Consider the following 17320-nt stretch of genomic DNA (forward strand, 5'->3'; position numbering starts at 1 on the left):
AAGAACTCCACAAGTAAAGACTATGAACATATGAGATCAAAGGTTTTTCTTTAAATTTTCTCATTAATTAAATATGGACCATTCTGAGATAATAGTAATCCACTAATATTTAAAATGTCTTCCAGAGCCACAAGGCAAGTCATTTACATAGGGAAAAAAAAACTGTGCTGAATTTCACAAGATTAATAGAAAATCTGCGTGTTTCTTTGAAGGTTTTTACATCTTTTGGTTTTTTGAGACAGGGTTTCTCTGTTTAGCCCTGGCTGTCCTGGAACTCACTCTGTAGACCAAGCTGGCCTCTAACTCAGAAATCCACCTTCCTCTGCCTCCCAAGTGCTGGGATTACAGGCGTGTGCCACCACTGCCCAGCAGGTTTTTATATCTTAAAATGAGTTTACTTTGAATTTAGAATTGTAGGTACAAATTCACTGTTGGCCATGTATTAGATATTATTAGCCATTATTAATAGGCAATAATTGTTAGCATTTCCACACTTTCAAGCCCTTCAAACTATTTATTCTTCTATATAGAACTTGAAAAATAGCCTTCCTGAAACAAGCCGATAAATCAAGAACGAGGAAGAGATGAAACATGGAATACTCACACCTAACAGGAGAGAGAAATTAGAGCTCTCCTGAAGAGGTTTCAGGAAGCAGGCCAGGGGACATGCAGGAGGAAGGCTTGCAGTAGGTCCATCTCCAATCAAAAGAAAGATGGTAGCATCTATACACCAGGCAATGAACCCACGGTGCTCCCTAGATCACCTCTGCTCTCTGGAACATCCCCCTAGATTTCCATCTCTGCTCCCTGCATGTTAAAACACACTCAATAGCATTCCAGGCAAGGGTCTGTGGCAGGAATGTTGGTATCAATGCTAGGCTACATCCATAACATGGATCCCAAGAAAACCCATTTTCTTCCTACACATACTTCCCCCTGCCCCCAATAGCATTCAGATACAGAAAGAAGGAAGCACATTGAAACCCTACACTATGGGAAAGTTTCTAGAGGAAGAAAAGTTATGACCCCCAAAGGCCATAATCCTAGCCACTATTTCTAAACTATGACATGAAAAAGAAGAAATCTTATATGATGATATTGAGATTGTATAGGCTGTTACAGCAATTAGACTGCTCTGACTGACACAATTTGAAAGCAGTTTTGAGTAACTGAGTATGTTGTATACAGTGCTACATAGCATTTAAAGGTATATTAAAAACTCCAGGAAGAACAAAACAAAGTAGTATGAGAAAGGAAATATGTGATAGAATACTGCTTCATTCTGGTGTGAATATAATCAGTATAATATTCACACACACACACACACACACACACACACACACACACACACACACAAACCAAACTGCACTAAAACTGCATGTGGAAGCTGGGGTGAGGGAGATACTGGGAATGCATATGTGTAAGAAAGCTAAGAGCGTCCTCAATTATGATCACATAAAGTTAGTGAGTGTTGTGTAAGATGCCTGAATAATAATTACTAGGCTAACAAACCATTTAGAAATATGAAGCAGAACCATAAAACATGAAGTGAATCACATATTTACCTGTGGAGTAGAGCCCATGATTGGCAGGACAATTTGTGGCTGGTTTAACAGCATTTCCTTCCTTTTCTCTTCCATTTTTTTTAAAGAGAGCTCCCACCCGATAAGTGTGTGTGTGTGCGTTTGTGTGTGTGTGTGTGTGTGTATGTGCATTTGTGTGTGTGTGCAAAGGGAGCTTGAATTACAGGGTGTGGTTAGCTACTCCAAGTGGGAGGTGCTCTTCTTAACTGCTAAGGCTGCTCTCCATTCCCCTTAAAGAATTTTCTTTCCTTAATTCACTTTTACTGAATGTATTGTCAGTGTCTAATATGTAACTCACTTTGACTCTTCTCTTCCCCTTATTCCCTCTTACCCTCCTCCTCACTCTGCCAAGTCCTATTCTCACTTTTGTGAACTCACTCTGTAGACCAGGCTGGCCTCGAACTCAGAAATCCTCCTGCCTCTGCCTCCCAAGTGTTGGGATTAAAGATGTGTGCCACCACCACCCGGCACTTTTATGTCTTCTTATTTTAGCTTACCTTCAGACAAATACAATTTGAAATCCTAATCCTCCTACCTCCACCTCTCTGGTAATGAGATCATACATGTGTGGTACAGTCCTCAGTTCAAGAATAGGTAGGTAAGTAGGTAGACAGGTAGGTGGACAGGTAGACGGGTAGGTAGGTAGGTAGGTAGGTACATGAATAGATGGATGGATGGATGACGGATGGATGAATGGATAGGCAGACAGATTTAAATGACAAATGTATTAGATTTCTTTTCTCATGCCTTTTGTGGTATGAGCTACAGACTTTACGGTCTTAATGCTGACTCCGAGCCTTTAAAATCCTCTTCACAGGTTCTTCTGGATTAGACTCCACACAATTGAACTTCAAGGTTTGCAGATCACTCCAATCCTGCAGTGAATGACAGGGAAGGTAGGGTTTGCTGGGCAGGCAGAAGGGTGTGCCTCCACCTTCTGCTGATTGCTAGTTCATCTGGAGTCTGCCTAATCACAAATAAAAATCAACTCCTCCCCAGCTGAAGGAAACTGCAGAGCATGACTAACTAGTCACAAGACTGGACTCCCAGGTCCTGGTGATTGTCCTACCTACTGCCAAGGATGCAACTTATAGACGTATACCTACTTAGAACCTAGATAGTAGGGTGACCCGACTGTGAAGGTCAGGAAACTATTTTAGCCATGTTTTCCACACTGGACACACAGTTACAATTGAATCTGAGCCATGGGCTCTGACCTTATGGTATCTTCTAATCTCATTTTGCCTCACTTTCTTAGAATGTGAAAATGAGGAAACCTAATTTGGAGCTTATTGTAATTTATGTTGGATTCTTTTTCCCTATGTTAAAGGAAAATACTGCAGAGAAGGCTCTGTTTAGTGTAGAATGTTTGCATGCAATTTTAATCTCAGAAAACTCTGATTCCTGAGAAGTCCCAGTCTAAGTGCTCTCTGACATCTTTAACCATGAACACAATTACAAGAAAATTTTTTTTTAGTCATTTCAATAACCATGGCAATAAATTTGTAAACAGAAGAAAATTATATTTAAAAAGAGTTAAGGATATAGGAAAATATGGCTTATTTTATGTCACTCTGTTTGCTAGGTTTATGTCAACTTGACACAAGCCAATGTCATTTGAGAGGAGGAAGCCTCAGTTAAGAAAATGTCTCCATAGTTTGGTCTATTTGCAAGACTGTAGAGCATTTTCTTATCAGGGATTGATGGAAGAGGGCCCAACCCTAGGCTGGTGGTCCTGGGTTCTGTAAGAAAGCAGGCTGAGCAAGGCATCAGCTCCGGCTCCAGGAGCTGCTCAGGCACTGCTTGAGTTCCTGACATGCCTTGCAGTGATGGACTATGACGTAGAAGTGGCTGCTGAATAAACCCTTTCCTCTCTAGCTTGCTTTTGGTCATGGCGCTCCATTACAGCAATAGTAGCCCTAACTAGGACAGTCACTATGACAATACTCTGCATACAAATTAGAGTCCCACATCAGCTTGCATAATGACACATTTGATAGTTGTATGTGTAAGTGGTTATCTAGCCTGTGTTTTGTGGTAGTAAACCTGACTTTAGCTGGGACATTAAATATTGAAAATACACCTTTGTGGAAATGAGTCAAAGTGATACATATCAGACTCTTGGGAAAGTGATTGACCATCAGCTGTCTGGAGCAAAGAAAGGAGATTCTTTCAATGTGTGCATTTTCTGCATGGAAATCAGAAAAAGGGGCTTTGAAGCCTTCATGGTACTTCTTAGGATGCAATGGCTCAGTTAAGTTAATGCATTAGCAGCTCCTTCTCCTACAGTCTGATGTGATAGAAGGTATGACAAAAAGCCTCGGCTCTTCTTGGATGCACAATGTTGTCCCCTGTCACTAGTGACAAAAGTAGGTTTGTAACAGTCAGAAACAGTACTTGCTTGCCGCCAGCCATTCTGTTCTCAGCTGCTTCCCCCCAGCCATTCTGTTCTCAGCTATTATCACTGTTTGGAATCAACTTTCTTCAACTACCTGCAGATGTCTTACTAAAACAGTCAGGCATGGTGGCATGTGCACACTGTGATCCTAGCACTCGGGAATGAGGCTGGAGGAAGGCTGTTCAAGTTCAGGACCAGCCTCAAACCCCTTTATGAACAGCATCAACACACATATGGACAAACACATGCACACACATACTGACAAGTTTTGTGTTTTTGACTTTTTCATGAGACTACCATTGTCAAGATGAAGTTTTCCTTAAAACTTTCATTTTAGAGTTAGAAATAAAAATACAAAATATTTGCTAAACCTATTCTGTTCTTAATAATGATCAATAAGCTTTTAATATTTAAAGTATAGCCCCGTCTAAGATAATCCCTCACTCATTTTTGGTACGAGCATATATTTACTGAATTTAAAATGCTCAAATAAAAGCTTTTGAAATGCTGGAAAGAGTTCAATTAACCCTTGACCCCACGATTGTGACTTGTATGATTTGAGGCAGGTTCTTTACTCTCGACTTGGTCTCTAGAGAGCATTTCTAGCTTCCTAGTGACCTCTAATGACCTGGGCAGCACAGCTGGATCAGTCACCACACCTCACTCTCCATAACTCCAGACAAGCTGTGACCACACCTTCCAGTAGAGAGGTAGGGAACATAGACGTTCACAAATTTGTACCGTATTACGCACAACTAAACTGTAGTCAATCTACCAGTTGAAAACCACAAACAGGCTGGGTCTCAGTTGTAACACACAAGCATTTAAACAAAATTTGAGACTTTTTATGGACACCTTGATCTATCTGGTGAATTAATGCTAATGACAACATCACAGCAGCCAAACATTTCAATAACTTATCCTTGAAAATTTAGCTTTACATTTTTGTCTCATTGGCTAAGATTATAATCATATCTATCTGCAACAGAGGAGATATCCTATTTGTACTCTGAGTAGCTCATTATGATTTTTTTTCATCTATATAGAATTTTAAGAGCTGAATTAAGTTTTGGTGAATATTTCCATGATGACAGCATTTCTCTTCAGTGGGAGTCATTCTTTAGAGAGGCTGTCCCCATAGCCAGACTTACTCAGGACTGCCCCCTCCTAAACACTAAGTCTATGGGCATGCACCACCATCCGTGGTGAATTTTGTTTTAGTAAGCGGTACGGTGTTTAGACATTCACAAATTTGTACCATATTAGTAAACTTCTTAGTAAACTTAGTAAACTTCTCTGTGCGGAATGTCTCATTCCATGGGGCACTGGACGTGAGCAGGCTGCTTTTTTCTTTTTTGCATTTTTCATGTAAGGCTTCTTGTTTTAAATGATTTAGAGAGGTTATTCATAAGCGTTTTAAGATTGGCTCTTCAATGACTATTTAAAGCTTGTTCAGCACAAGTCACCTCTGAGAATTTACATTCATCTTGGGCTCAGGACAGATTGTATAGCATTCCTGGATGAAAATGGTGTGATTGGTGACACTAAAGCTTGGCCCTCTGAGTCTCAGCCATCGTTTCTTAGCAGTGAACGCAGAACTCCTCTGTCCAAAAGGGTTTGGTTTATGGTAAACTTGGCATTTGGCATCTGCTTTTACTTTTAAGTTTTCTCTTTTATTAGAAAGAGGGGGGGGAGGGCATTTTATTATAGAAAAACATTATTTTTTTTCTGTAGTAGTAAAATAGTATAAAAATTAGGCTGGATAATTATAATGAATAACAGAGTGGGATCCTCACAGAACAGGAAAAACAAACAAACAGAACAAAACAAAGACCCAGACAGTGGAGAACAGTGACCACAGTCAGCAGTTATCAGAAAATGAAAAGGAAAACACCTATGCGCATGTCCGTGTGGGTATAGCCAGGGGTTGATAAGGATACAGAACAAGAAAAATAGCCATTTCTTGGTAGCAGTGGTGTAAACAGATTTGAATATTTTAGAAAACTGTACCCAACTGGATGGACCCTGTTTTAAATGCATACGTCTCATATCTAGAACTTTGCAATATGTTTCCCAGAAGTCATTTATGACATCTGCCTCTTAGCCACAAATTTAAAAGTTCTCCTCATATCCATTAAGAATACAATTAAAAATAATGTATATTCACAAAACAGAATTTTACTCAGCAGCAAGAATAAACTCTGACTGCAACGAAATTAGTGAATTACACTGGCATAATTCTGACTAACTCAATTCTAGCAAGATAATATATTCTGTAGGGTTTCATACTTAAGAATGTTAGAGGGGTTTGCAGCCCCATAGGAGAAACAACAATATGAACTAACCAGTAGCCCCTGAGATCCCAGGCACTAAACCACCAACCAAAGAGTATACATGGTGGGACTCATGGCTCCAGATGTATATATAACAGAGGATGGCCTAGTTGGTCATCAATGGGAGGCGAGGCCCTTGAGCCTGTGAAGGTTCTATGCCCCAGTGTAAGGGAATGCCAGGGCCAGGAAGCAGAAGAGGGTGGGTTGGAGAGCAGGGGACGAGGGGAGGGAACAGGGTTTTGGGGGGGGGCAGGAGGAGAAACCAGGAGTGGAATAACATTTGAAATGCAAATAAAAAAAAATATCTAATAAAAAAAAGAAAAAAAGAATGTTAGAGTCAGCAGATCTAACCCATATCATTACAAATCGAGACAGTGGTCATCCTGCTGTTATTTAGACTGTGACTGACAAGTATCCCCAGGCTTTCTAAGGATGCTTTGTTGCCTCATATGTGTGCTTCTTGTGTGCCATTCATCCAGCTTCATGGTTTGCATGCACTTGTATGTTTCTTTTTCTCTTTCATCTTAAAATGCAAGATAACAACAAAATAATATTCAAATGAGACGAGGAAGGAAAGGGATGAAGGAGAAGTTGAATAGGAGGCTGGGTTAGTAGAGAGAATGCCTGCTTTAACAGCCACAGTTAACCATACAAGACATGATGCATTCACTGTGTCAGGGGAAGACAAGCTAATGTGTTGCTCACGCGAAACCTTAATTCATTCACAGGATTAGGACCAAAGGGAAATTTCTTTCATATTCAGAATGAGGCTTTGCGCTTGCCCTGAATTATGACTAAAGGAATGTCCTTATGGTAAATACTTATGGGGAGTGCCTCGGGCTGTTTTGCAAATTGCCTTCAGCTCTGAGAAATGATGTTAATAAATAATGGAGGACAATCAAGCAAGGAGTTCAATAGGAAATAAGCTTTTGGCAAACTGGTGCTCATGAACTTTGACTTAATCAAAGAAGTGATGCCAGAGTAAGGAACTTAGGCGGTTATATTCTGAGGCAAGACATGAAAATAAGTCACCCCAAGGTTGCTCAGGCAGTGGCCAGAACAGCACCCACATAGTACAAAGGAGATGGTGTAGGGAAGCTGGTGCCGTATCATGGAATTGATGCATATCAAGTCTGACTTTATAGAACACCTTATTTCTGCTCATGTTTAAACCACTGTATTATTCTCCACAGAGGTTTAAGTTGTTCCCTCAACAAAGTGATGTTATTTCTAAATTTCTGTTGGCATTAGTGTAGTCCCTAGGGGGATAAAAAAATCTGAAGTGGGTGTAATCCACACATATCTGAGTAATATTGCCTCTGGGGGCAAGATTCCTTCCTGAAAGTGAAATGTAAAAACGTAATGATCTTACCCAGCTTCTCCAGAAACCAGAAGTAATAATGTAGTATAGAAAGAACTAGACAGTAAAGCTGTGATACGAAAATGAAATTGGAGAAAAAAATGTCTACAAAGGCCTTATGTGGGATGGGAGATGTGAGAGGGAGGTGACTAAAGAAAACCTTGGGCCTGGAGCTCAGTGTTCAGAGCATGTCCCACTTTCCCAGAGGACCCAAGCTAGAGTCTCACCCATGCTGATTGGCTCGCAACCACTGCACCTCCAACTGTATGGGATCTTAGGCCTTCTTCTAACCTCAGAGGGCGACTTTACACACTTGGTGTAAGTTTACACACACAGCACAATAATAAAATAAATCTTAACTCAGAAAAAAAAAAAAACCTCACACATATTTAAACATTCAAACTTTATCAACTTCAGTATCTTCCAATATAAACTCTCTGAAGGGTATAGTCACGGATTTAAAAGTGGTTATTCAAGGTAAATATCACCGTAGTCTCCTAAAAAGATGCCCTTGGTTTTAGATGCTAATATTGTCTTTTGATTATTGTTAACACTGCTCCTATGTTGGGAAGTTATATTTCATTATATGCCCAGCAAGCATTATCTTTTTCATAACTTTGGTGAGAGGGATTTGTGTAACTTTACCAAATAAGTGTATCCAGTTAGTTCTTTAAGAATATTTGTGCATATATATGTGAGAAAAAAATGTGTGTATGTGTGTGTATATGTGTGTGGGTTGTTTGTTTGTTTGTTTGTTTGTAAGACAGTCTTAATAAATAGCCCTGGCTATCCTGGAATTCACCAGGCTGGCCTTGAACTCATAGAAATCCACCTGCCTCTGTCTCTGAGTGCTGGTCCTAAAGGCATATGTCACCATGCCCAGTGTATATGAGTTCTTATGTGTGTGCATGTGTATGTTTATATATGTATGTAGGTGTGTTTGTGTGTGTGTGTGTGTGTGTGTATGTGTGTGTGCATATGTTTGCAAACCACCAGAGCCAGCTCACTACTTGGGTGTTAGCTATAAACTCAGTGTGCTCATGTTGCACAACAAACCCTCTGCCAACTGAGCCATCTCTCCAGTGCACAATTATTTTTTAGGAATAAAGAAAAAAGAAAAGAGTGAGTAGGAGAGTCTATATAAGGTATTGAGTAGTTAAGTAAGATAAAATCACTGTTGAAGTTTAGTATGCCTAGAGTAGTGTTATCATGTTCTAAGTAATAAAATGATGCTATGCACACACACACATGCATGCACGTTTACTCACAAATTTCACTTATAGATTTATACTTTTGTCCTCTGAGTTAAATAAGAAATTTTATAATCTTAATGTTCAATACATAGTATGTATAAAAAATATTTTTAAAGATTAGTTTTATTAAATAAATACAGTTTGTAAATCAGAAGCTTGATTCTTGCTCATTCTTGCTATAGAGAAAAAGTTGAGTGTAGTTCTAACAAAATAGTTGCTACATAATCCATAGGCCAAAAATATTTACCATCTGCCTGTCTGTTGAATGTTTATTATCCTAATAATAGAAGATTTGGTTCAATAAGTACTCTTTCACTCATTTGCTACAGATCGCACCCATTGACATGTGGTTATAAAGCGGGTGGTTAAAGCAGCACACACACAATATCATTCCACAAATCCAGCCCTACAAAGGATAATAGATGGACAACATCAGCTTAAGGAGCAAAACTACACCCTAGAAGAATCAAGAAAGTAATCTTTCAACAAATCCACACAAACCTAATTCTACCTCTTACAACAAGAACAACAGGAAGTGACAATTACTTTTTCTTAATATCTTAATATGAAAATTAATATTACCAACGTATCCTAATCGATTGAAATTCAATAATATGAGGAATTAGAAATTTGTTTATTGTCATCCAATGGTCTCTCTAATTTGGTAATTGGAGAAATAAGTCCAATATTGTACAGTCTATATACACTGTCAGCTTGTTTGCTTGTGACAGTGTCTTGCTGTGTACCACATAATGGTCTTGAAATCATGCTTCTCCTATCTCAGCCTCTCTATTAGTAGTATTGTTTATTTCATGTTTTTACACTATACTATGGTTTTCAGAACAGCTTATATACTTCAAAAGTATTTATATACCCAAAAGAAACATAGACGATTAACTAGAGAGGTTGCTTGTAAGAGAACTACAAAGAGTGAGACTGAATGCTTTGCTTGATGTTTGTAATTCTTGTATCTAGTTTGAAGAAGAGGACTTTAGAAGTTACTCTTTCTCTGAGATGAATGCTTTTTCAAATTATCACAGCTAATGAACCAAATTCTTACCTTCACCTAATGTCTGTGCCACCCTCCAAGCGGAATCATTGTTCATTGAAACAGTTGGTGAATGACTTTACGGATAGACCATCTTAATACATATACCATTTCTTAAATGAATGTAACTTGTTCTCTGTGGGCTAAGAATAAAGTCACTCACTCAAGTCAAATAGCTCTGACCATAGCAAGAAGTCTGTATCCAAAAATTGTGCCTACAATTCATTTCTTGGTGCAACAGAACTATCAACTCTCAGCTTAGCTACGATGGAGGTAAAATCCTTTGGTGATGTGAGGGTCATTGAAGTACAGCCTTATTACAATGAAATCCAATGTCTAAAAATTGTTCTTATTTGGGGCTTGTACCACAGTAAGAGCCAAGATTTTAAACTCTACTAAATACAAAACAAACAAACAAACAAACAAACAAACAAAAAGACTTTATATATTTTTGTTCATTTAATAAAATACTAGTAGTGATGTATTATTTTGAAATATACAGTTAATATGTTTGGAGTTATTTAAAATTTATATTGAGATAAATGTATTTTCACTATTGCTGTAGACGAGCGTCTATGTAAGACTGTTAAATTGATTGTTGTTTTATATCAAACAACTTTTATAATACTTATTTTTAGTTTTTATTTTATAAATTTTAAGGAATACATAAAAAACGATTATGTACCTTAAACACATGTCAGTAGCCAGTTTCATTAAATGTTATGTAGCAGAGGATGGCCTTATCTGGCATCAATGGGAGGAGAAGGCTTTGATCCTGTGAAGGCTTGATGCGCCAGCATAGGGGAATACTGGGGTAGTGAGGTGGGAGTAGGTGATTGGGTGGGGAAGCACCCACATAGAAGCAGGGGATTTGGGCTAAGGAGTTTTCAGAGGGGAAACTGGGAAGGTGGAGAACATTGGAAATGTAAATACATAAAATAAGTGTTAAAAAAAGAAACACATCTTCTCGGGGATTAATTTTTGTCAAATGCACTAGGAGCATAATAAGTATCAAGCCCACAGTGGAGTCTGAAAATTAATTTTATTAACAATGAGGATGAGATGCACAAGGGACTGGAAACCATCAAGATATGCCTTTAGGGATGACAGGTATGTTCACCATCCTGACTCGGATGATGGCTTCATGACTAGATACCCTGCCAACCTACCACATTATACACTTTAATTATGTGTGGCTTACTACACACCACTCATACTTCAATACAACTGTCAGCAGAAGAATACAGGCACACATCAGTCTCCTAAAGACATCGTCCACTTTTATTTACCTCAACCTGTCTCCTCCTCTGTGCTCTCCGTGGGAGCTGCACTCTAGGCACTGATTCTCCAGGGACCTGATGTGGAAACTCCCTCCATCATGGTAAATTTGCAGGAAGGTATTCAAATCAACTGTTCTCAAACCTTGACCTTAGTTCGATGCTGAAGAGCTGCACAGGAGGAAGGTTACAATTATGATTGCTTAGTTTATTAATTAGCCAAGATAACATCCTTATCTATAACAAAACTAACACAACCGAGAACACTAGAATACATAGAATGGGTATATTCTTCACATGACAATTAATTAAAGACAGTTCATTTTCCAAGAAATTAATCTCGACATGTTAGACAGTAAAACTTTGCTTGATTTTTAAATGATGACGTGAATAATTAATTTATAATCACTTGCATGTACTTAACTGAAGTAGTTACAACCAGGCTTGCTTCCAAATCCTTGTCCTTGACTAATGCATTAGCTAAACCTGCCTGAAATATTGTTCTATAAGTCACCCCCAAACTCCACGTTCCACCCAGGATCTACCCTCTTGCTCAGCAGTCTGTGATTGACTGATTCTTGGTGGTGGGGACTGGGTTTTTAATTCTGGGCTTCAGGTTCAAGTTGAGTTAAAGTCTGTACTGTGTGCCTTTTGTTTTCCTGGGTCCAGGTTCTCTCTGAGGCACATGATCTGCTCCACAACTCTTTTTCCTGGGGCCTAAGCTACAGGACCAAGAGCATTTTTGTACAATTTCTAATGGTGGGTTCCAGAAGCAACAGATAAACTGAGTCAACAGACAATGGCTCTTGAGGCTAAGGCTCAGTAGTGTGTGATTTGATGCTCATCTATAGCATGGGTCACAGCAGATCCATCAACAACAGCAAAAGGATGGGAAGTGTGATAAGAAGGAGCTAAATGCTTCCTGAATAGTTATAGAAACCATTACCACATGGTTGATAGAAGCTGGAAAGCAAACTACACACAAAAGTGAGTTAATAACGGTAATTCTACGAAGCCGCTTGATAGGTGGGATGTTTATCACGTGCTGTAGCTGTATGCTCAGTTTCCTTCTATTAAATAATTATGCTCCCTTTTGAGCACGGACAGATATTTATTGACTATGTTCTGTGTTTTTCTGTTGCTTCAACTGATTCCTATCACTTCCACTACTTTAGTGAAATGGTGTATTGAAATGTGTGCATCATCTTAAACCAGAAGCTTTGGAGCGTGTATGTGCCTTATAGACACAACAGTCACTTTATATTTTGAATTTTAAAAATATTAAATTGATGTTTTGGTCAATAAAAAAAAAATGACATGGCCAGCCACTAGCTAATTTTAAACCTATCCATTAGTATTTGAATTTATCAGTACATGGCATGATTTTTATCCACAAGTGGCAAACATTGCTATGTTCTCTAACATCTTTGCTCCTGTATAAAGTTGAAACCTTCTTTGTCTCTCAAGTGCTGATTAACAGAGGAATTAGATTGGCTGATCATGGGGCAGACACAATATAAAATATTTTCATGAGAAAATTTCCACTTATTTGGGTGGTACATACTCCATTTTAGTGGTTGATATGACTTAAATAGAAAAGGTCCCCTCAAAGCTCATGCAGTGGAACAGTTAGTCCTCAGCTGATGGCATTCTTTGGGAAAGTTGTAGAATCTTTGCATATGGGGTTGAGCTGGCAGATAGGAGCATAAGAGTGGAGTTGGAATGTTACAGATTCCACTTACAGCTGAGCTTTCTCTGCCTCCTGATCTGTTGAGGTTTACACCTATCATCCTGCCCGCTCTCAATGCCATAACAGATGCAGCTGCATCAGTGCACTTTAAGCCATAAGCCAAAATAAGCCCTTGCTCCCTTAGATTGCTTATAGCAGGCATTGTGATGTAGTATGCAGTGGTTGTAGAGGAGTGGGATGACCTGGAGAAGCTGAGGACCAGGAAATGCCAGCCTGCAATGGGGTGTGTGTGTGTGTGTGTGTGTGTGTGTGTGTGTGTGTGTGTGTGAGCTTTCTTTAGGATCTGGCTGGATCTGCCTAAGTGTAAAAGAAACAGCTTAGACACAGGATCACTTGCTACCACAATATGCCTGAACCCCTCTAGATGATGACAAATGCAGAGTGTGAAGCAGCAATGAATAAAATCTAAACATTTAAAGTTTATATGTACGCGCACACACACACACACACACACACACACACACACACGGACACAGACATTCACACGCACAAGTTTATATCATTTTCACTTTCAGCAGTGAGAAAAGTACCTATTCTACTACCGCTGTGTTATATGAAGACTTTGTCAGAGTCTTATTTAGTTGCCTCAGTTGGCCTTAAAAGTACTCAATAGCCAAGGCTGGCCTTTACCTTCAGTCTGCCTGCCATACCCTCTGAGACTACAGGCATGGAGTGTACAGTCCATGAAGCAAGTCCTTAAGGTCACTAAGTGTGTCAACCTTAAATATAATGGAATACATTATTTAAGCAAAGAAAAGGCAACTATAAAATCTCTAATATTAAGCAATCATTAATTCAAACCAAATAGATTGTAAAATTTATTGCTAGGAGTTATAAATATTTCCACAGTATTTCTGGCTTTTCTGGAACTAAATACCGATGAGAATCCTACCTGTGAGGTTTCTCTGGTTATCTCTCTGACGTGGGACGCTCCCTTTCCTTGCCTGGGATGCCATCTACAGCAGCATTTGAAGAGGGCTTGTGGAGAGTGCCTACAGATCCTACATGGATGATTCTCTGCTAGCTGAAGCTGCAGGAGGCTCATCATGCATTTGGCTACCTAGAAGAGACTCTTGCCTCCCTCTCCTTTCAGTTTGTTCACAGCAAATAACAGAAAAAAACTGAACAAAGAATAAAACTATTTGCCTATGACCCTTCAAACATGCATTTAATAAAAGTCTCCCATCTATCCTTCATCCAGGGATCCATTCATGTTTGACCAGGTATTCCAATACTATCTTTTAGTATGGTAAGAACCACTTCCTACATAGGATGAAGAGTGGCACTTAGTTAATATGCCTCGTATTTTACTTTAATGAACTAATCTCCATTCCTCCCTTGGCTCTTACAATCTTGACAGTCTTGGAGACTTTCCCTTCTTACCCTGTCATTTGTCTCTCAGTTTGACTTTATCTGATGTTTCTTTGTGATTGAGTGACTCCCTTCTTACCGTCTACTGTAACTGACATCGGAATCTCGTGGGGAGTCTTGTTAAAGTACAGATTCTGATTCAATTAGGCAATGGTGAGATCCTTGTTTCTCCATTTCTAAACAGGCCCCCAGGCCATCCGTGGTGCTGAGCTCATTTTAAGTAGGAACAGCTCAGGGGATCCTGAGTTAGAAGAAGGTGATATAATTAGGACTGATTGCTTGCTGTGACGGGTTCGTGTAAGTTGTCAACTTGACAAGATCGAAAACCACATGGGACATAAGCCTATTAGCATATCTATAGGGGGTTATCTTGATTATATTAATCAAGATGGGGATACCTACCTACTATGGGTAGTATCGCTCCCTAGGTATGGGATCCTGGACTGTTTAGTCATTCTAAAGCAAACTGAGCAATAGCATATACATACTCATTGCTCACTTCTCATAGAATTTAATGTGACTAGCTCCCTTTGGTCTGATAATTACATTGCCATGATAAAACCATACCTGTCAAGATTGACTATAACTTGCGCCTGTGAGATTAATACAGCCCTTTCTCCCTTTAGTTGCTTTTTTCAGAGCATTTTTGTCACAGAAATCAGCAACCAGAAAGGAATCTAAGACATTCATCTTCCCCTTTATCATGACTGGTACATCAGTCCTTCATGACTGTTTAATACTATCACTTCCAAAGATCCAAAGCTCTTCTAAATTTTAGAACCAGAATTCCTTTCCTGATTACTGCAGAAACTGTCCCAAAGATATGAGAAGTCAACATGTGTGACTTACCAAGGGCCCAACTTCAGAATTAAAGACTTTTTCAGGTTTCTTGACTAAATCCTATAGCATGAAAGTGAGGATGAGATGAGGGCCCTGGGCCAGAACCCTACAATGCTTAGGTACTCAGGGTTCTAGAGAATTGATGTGGAAGTTTGTGGATATGTCATGTGATACAGACTCACATGATGGTATTTTCCTGAGCCAAGACCTATGGGAGGACATGTGATGTTTGGAAAGAATATAAATAGGATTCAATGGACAATGACATCACACTTGCAAAGCTAGCCTTGCACTGCTTCCTTGGGGTCTCACATCTTCATTGATCTTCACTTTGTTGACAGAGGCAGAGCAGAGAGAACTTGTGCTGGCTTCCCAGCTGGTTTTGATCGTTCCTGCTGACTCATGCTGATTCATCAGAGGCCTGGCTGTTTCTGCTGGATTGTGCCACCACTACTGATTTGTGTTTGGTATCCTAACACTGTTGAACTAGATTGCTGGTATCTTGATAGAGATTGGGATAGCCCTCAAAGAACTGCTTCTAAAGAGGTTCACATCCCCTTGTCCTATTTGCCATCTTTTCTCCCCTACCTTTGAACAGTGGGCTAGAAGGGGAAGGGGGCTGAGGGGTTTGAGAACCCCTATTAAAAGTAGGTTTTAAAAACTTAAGCCTACAGGGAACTCCAAGAATGATGAGTTGAATGTAGATGTGCTAGACTTTTGAGCACTTCCTACCCATATTTCAGACTGTGGCCAAGAACAAAGACCAGGGAATTTAATGAAGAATGTGTTAAAGGCCTTTGGGTGGTTGGCAAGGAAGGGGTTGTTTACATCATGGGGACTGAGACCCATGGTGTCACTGCTATGTTAGGTGGGAAGAAAGAGGTTAAGGTGCTGCTAGCACGGCATGAGGACAATGATGATTGTATCAATTATGAACTGCTTATCTGGAAAACACTGGATGGCTGTGGATATTCCCATACCCCAAGCCAGTGTGTTGTCCTCTGTGAGATCTCTTTGTAGTCCAAGAGGCCTCCTCACCCTCTGATCACAGCACCTTGCCTCTGCTCTTTTTTTTGGATCATGTTTGTCATTAAATAAATTTTCCCTTTTGCTCTTTTACCAAATAATTAACATTGAGTTTTCCCAATAACTCAATGAACCTCCAACACTGTCATAATTAAATATATGACCATCTCTCTGAATAGTTTCATTCACCCAATGATTTAATACTGAAGCTAAGAAATCAGTCTTGACTGATTTTTCTTGTTTAGCTCTCCAGCTATTTCAGTAGCATGGTTAGCTTGAGATACATCTTAGATCTGTTCTGTGCTTCTTGTGTCTGCTGCTCATGGTGAACACCATATCTCCTTCATTTCTAGCCATGCTATGACAGTCATCTACTTGCTAGTTTAACTCCTTTCATTTTCTTCTTAACGACAGCCAAAAAACAAAACAAACAAAACCACCAAAACAACAAAGACAAAAACAGAAAACAAAAACAAACTCCTAGAGACCTCTCATTCATGCAGTTGGAAACAAAAACCCAAGGGGCTCAAGTTGTTCACATAATATCTGAGACCTTCCTTCTGTCCTTTCTCCTGCATTCTCTTCTGATCACAATGTTCTGCTTGATTTTCTTTCTCTGATCAAGGTTCACACCCCTTCTTTCTTTGATAGACCTTCCCCAGAGCTTTGCGTAGCTCATTCCTTCCCTGTCACTGGAGCATACCCTGATTGCTTATCTAAAAGAGCACCTTCTAGCTGACCTTAAAGCCTCCTGCCTGCTATCTGGTTTCCATGGTAACTGAAAATACTATGCAAGCTGTCTAAGGAGGGAAGCAATTAATTGTTCTACCTTGCTGTAAACACCTATGAACCAAAACAGTGACCAACATGATAAGGTATTATCTAAAGGTGCAGTAAGCGGTGGTGGTAGCCAGCATCTGTCTAGTAGGACGTAAGGACCACTCAATAGGAGGGAAGCCCTGCCTGGTACTAGAGACTTAGCAAGCTTCCTGGGGCCTGTGGAGTTATGGATCTTAGAAGAGAATCTACTTCCATCACTTTGGTAAGTAAGCATAATTCCTAATGATATTCTAAATCTTAT

General features: G+C 39.5%; 1 protein-coding gene and 1 pseudogene across 1 annotated transcript in view; one reads left to right on the forward strand and one right to left on the reverse strand.

Moving 5' to 3' along the window:
* The window catches only part of Rab27b (RAB27B, member RAS oncogene family), a 148057-nt gene that overhangs the window by 64930 nt on the left and 65807 nt on the right, over window positions 1–17320 (reverse strand). Inside the window, exon 3 of the mRNA XM_031365979.1 lies at window positions 11265–11423. The gene's annotated coding sequence lies outside the window, so the exon portion shown is untranslated. The remainder of the gene's footprint in view (window positions 1–11264; window positions 11424–17320) is intronic.
* Window positions 15298–16233, forward strand: LOC116087490 (annotated as a pseudogene).

The sequence above is a fragment of the Mastomys coucha genome, unplaced genomic scaffold, assembly GCF_008632895.1.
Source record: "Mastomys coucha isolate ucsf_1 unplaced genomic scaffold, UCSF_Mcou_1 pScaffold13, whole genome shotgun sequence".
In the NCBI taxonomy this organism is placed as follows: Eukaryota; Metazoa; Chordata; class Mammalia; order Rodentia; family Muridae; genus Mastomys; species Mastomys coucha.